Genomic DNA, 4,474 nt, shown 5'->3' with positions numbered 1-4,474 from the left:
CTTTGTCTTCTTGACATTGAGCCTCAGTCCATACTGAAGGCTGCAGTCCTTGACCCTTCGCAGCAAGTGCATGAGGTCCTCCTCAGTTTCAGCAAGCAAGTTTGAACATTAGAGATCTATTTATGCATTTAGTATTATTTTTGTTGATAGATGCCATCAAGTCGGGCCAAATTAATAGTGACCCTATGTGCAAAAGAATAAGACACTACTCATTCTGTGGCACCTCACAATTCCTGATGTGCCCGAACCATGGTTGCAATCACTATATTAACCTAGCTTATGAATAGTCTTCCTCGTTCATATTGATTTTTTATTTTTCCAAGTATGAGCTTTTTCTCCAGATTGACCCCATCATCATCTTGATTTCCAAAGAATTCTAATGTCACTTATTCCAAGAGAAATTCCCTTGTTCTTTGTAAGTCCATTGTATATTAAATATCCTTTGTCAATCCTACAATTCAAAGGCATCATTTTTTCTTAGCTTTTCCTTATTTATTGTCCAGCATGGATCAGGCACATGTTAGTCCAAACAGTGACTGTCTTGCTCTTTAGTATTTTCTAGAGGTCTTTTGCCAAATATTTTCCCCATTGCTGTTATTTAGTTTCTTGACTGCTGCTTTCATGGGTATTTATTGCGGATCCAAGTAAAATTAAATCTTTGAAATGTCTGTCATTTCTTTTTATCATAATAATTCTTTTGTTCTAGAAGAGTGATAATGTCCTAGACTAAATCTATTTGTTGAAATATTTTAGTTGTTATTTTCCTAAATTTCTAGAACCTTCATTTTTGCCAACACCTTCAGAGAAAGTTAGGTTTCTTTTCTCAGTGCTAGCACTTTTCAATAACATGTTGTTAATCACTATTTTCTTGAAGCATGGAGTATATCAACTCATATAGTTTGGGCAAAATCTCAGGAGTGTGTAGACTCTGAAGAAAGACAATATCATGCTTGTGTGGTCAAGTACCAGCAAATAAAGAAGATGATTCCACGTGGAATGAATAGACCCAGTGAACGCACAGGATTAGTCAGTGTTTCATTCTGTTGTACACGGGATCCCTGTGGTTGGAAGCCAACTTGATGGTGTCACACACATATACCAAGCCTCTCATGTACCATCTTTTTTTCTGATAATCAGATCCAAAATAATATCACAGCATCAACTCTGCAAAACAATAACAAAAGTCTCTAACAAATCTCTTGCATTGGAGAAAATATTGTTCTCTTAATTAGTGTTGTGTTCTTTTTTGGAGAGGGGGGAAAAGTTTGTTAGCTATAGGAAGGAGAGAAAAGACAGGAACATCTTTCATTTCAGATCTTTGCCAGCATGCCTCTCAGCTAGTGTCAGTTAGGTGAAGGTTATAGTCTAGGAAATGAAACATAACTGAGACAAATATCCTACAATTTTAATTGTAACATCGTATTTACAGTTCACAAGAAGAGTGTGGAGGAAAGGATCTACCTGTGCACACAATTTTGGGTCAGAAAGTCAAATTTGAGAAATTCCTACAGTCTATCTAGGAAATATAAATCAATTTTACTGGTTCAATAATCAGTACACTTGGTACCAGTAGTCAAAATATCAGAAGACATATTGCATTGGGAATGTTTGAAGTCAGGGACATCTCCAAATAACTGAGAAGCAGTGATGTCAGTTTGAATACTAAGGTGTGACTGATTCAGGTCTTTTCAATTACTTGCTATGCATTTGCAGCTGAGAGTTGGACAATGAATAAGGATGACAGTAGAATAGATGCTTTTAAACTATGGTATTGAAGAAGAGTCCTGAATATGTCATGTACTGGCAAAAGAACAGACAGATAAACCTTGGAGAAAGTATAGTCAAAGTGTTCTTTAGAGGTGAGGATAACAAAACTTCTAAAGATTAAATCCCTCTGTGCATCCAAAACTTTTCCCAATAGGATGAAAAGAAAACTTAACAACAGGGACCAAACATTTTGTAATAATCTCTCAGACAAGAGTCTCACAATGAAAGTTTACAGAATATTCCTGGGCCTCTACAAGAAAAATACTGATAACCCAATTATAAAATGGGCAAAAGAAATGGAAAGAATTTTCACAAAGGAAGATAATTCGAATGGAAAACAGATACATGAAGAAATAATCAAAATCACTGGTAATAATGAGAGATGCAAATCAAAACCACAGTGAGGTACCATCACTCTAGTGACAGTGGCATAGTTTAACAGGACAGCAAGTAATAAATATTGGAGAGGATGTGGTAAGATAGAAACTCTTATACATTGTTGGTGGAACTGTAAAATGGTGCGACTATTATGGAAGGCAGATTGGTGCTTCCTCAAAAAGCTGAACATAGAAATTCCATTTGACCTAGCTATTTCACTGCTTAGAATGTACCCTGAGAAAATAATTGAGGCATGAACGGAGATTTGTACACCAATGTTCATAGCAGCTCTATTCACAAACCCAAGAATATGGAAACAGCCCAGATGTCCAACCACAAACGAATGGATTGAGAAATTATGGTATATTCTTACAATGGAATACTACGTGGCACATAGGAGCAATGATTTCACAAATCATTCCCTAGCTTGTGAGGGACTGGAGAGCATTATGCTTAGTTAACTGACTCAGTCCCACAAGGACAAATATTTATGGAAGCATTACTGTAGAATGAGTATGAGGGTCCATGGGGGGGAGGTGGAAACAGATGGATGAGGATGTGTGGGAGTTGTGTGTATTAATTCTGGGATTGTACAATTTGGCGGGGGGTTGAGGGAAATTGGAAGAATATAGTCTGAAAGACAATGCATCTAAATTTTGTAAATAAACTAGTATAATTTTTTAAAAAAATGGATGCAGGTTGGAAAAAAAGAGGAACAGTTTGGTCTTCTTTTAGTTCCTCCTCCATTATTGTCATTAAACCAATGTGTTAGACAAAACAAAAAAGACATCCTGCTTGGAAAGTAGAGGATCAACAAAAGAAAGGAAGACTCTTAACCAGATGGATTGACATGGTGACTGTAACAATGGGTTCAAGTATGCTATACATTACAAAAAGATAGCACAGAATAGGATAAAATTAAGATTTGTTGTTCTGAGGATTCACTGGAAGTCATACGCAACTCACCAGTGCCGAACAACCACAACATCTGGGAAATACTCTCATTACTTACATACTTGGCAAAGTAAAGGATCATCGAAAAAGATAAAGATCCTTAATGATACGGAATGGCATCATCGTTGAGACAATAGGACCAACATTAGCAGCTATCATGAGGATGTAGAAGTGGTCAGGGTTTCCGTTTGTTATACACAAGGTCATCCTGAGTAGAAGCCAACTGAATGACATTCAAAAAAGTAAGCACTGTAATAGGTTTGTGTCCCTGTAAAATGCATGTTTGCAGTGATACAATGGAGAAGGGAACAATCTTGATGAACAGCTTTAAATTTTGTCAGGATCCTGTTAATGGAATGTTCCAGTAGCTTTTAAATAATCTTTAGCAAAATATTACTTGTATATGACATCATGTTTCGAAGGGTGGAGGGGGATTAGAGGAGAGGAAGACCCCAGATAAGATGGATTGATACAGTTACTGGGGTAATGGGGGTTGGTGTGTCAGAATTAGTGAGACTGGCTCAGGATAGGGCAAGATTCAGAGCTACTGGATATGGGGTATCTATAGTTCGCAAGAGAATTGGCGATGCATAACATGTATATGATATTAACAATAAAGTTTGATAATTTCATACTCTGTTGTACCTTCTTTTTGTAGAATGGTAACAAGTATGTGTTTCTTCCAGTCAATTGGTCAGGTTATGTCTGTTGGCTCTATATCTGCAATTATACCCATTTAAAAACAAAAATGATCCAATAGAGTGTAGAAATTATTGAACAATATCATTAATATCACACACAAGCAAAATTCTGCTGAAGATTATCCAAAAAGGAATGGAACAATACATTGACAGAGAAATGAGAGAAGTGTAAGCAGAGTTTAGAAGAGGCCAGGACACTAGGGACATTATAGCCAATGTCTGATGGTTCTTTGCTAAAAGTGTACAGGACCAAAGGAGTGTCTACCTGTGTGTCATTGACTATGCAAAGTCATCTGACTTTGTGGATCACAATAAATTGTGGCTAACCTTGAGGAGAATGGCAATCCCAAATTACATGATTGTGCTTGTGTGAATTCTATACTTGGTCCAGGAAGCAGCCTTAAGAACATAGCAATGAAACATTGTATGGTTCAAAGTCAGGAAAAGAGTGCATCAGGGATGTGTTCTGTCTCCATACTTTATCAATCTATATGCAGAACAGATGATTGCAGAGGCTGGACTTTATGAGGAGAAATGTGGTCTCAGGATTGGGGGAAGACTCATTAACAATCTCTGTTATGCAGATGACACACCCTTGCTTGCCAAAGCTGAAGAGGATCTTAATTCTTTGCTATAAAAGGTGAAGGACCCCAAGAAAAACTCTATAAATTGTG

This window comes from Elephantulus edwardii, unplaced genomic scaffold (assembly GCF_000299155.1).
Source record: "Elephantulus edwardii isolate Elephantulus edwardi_28Jun2011 unplaced genomic scaffold, EleEdw1.0 scaffold00005, whole genome shotgun sequence".
NCBI lineage: Eukaryota > Metazoa > Chordata > Mammalia > Macroscelidea > Macroscelididae > Elephantulus > Elephantulus edwardii.
Note: the sequence above shows the minus strand (reverse complement) of the source record.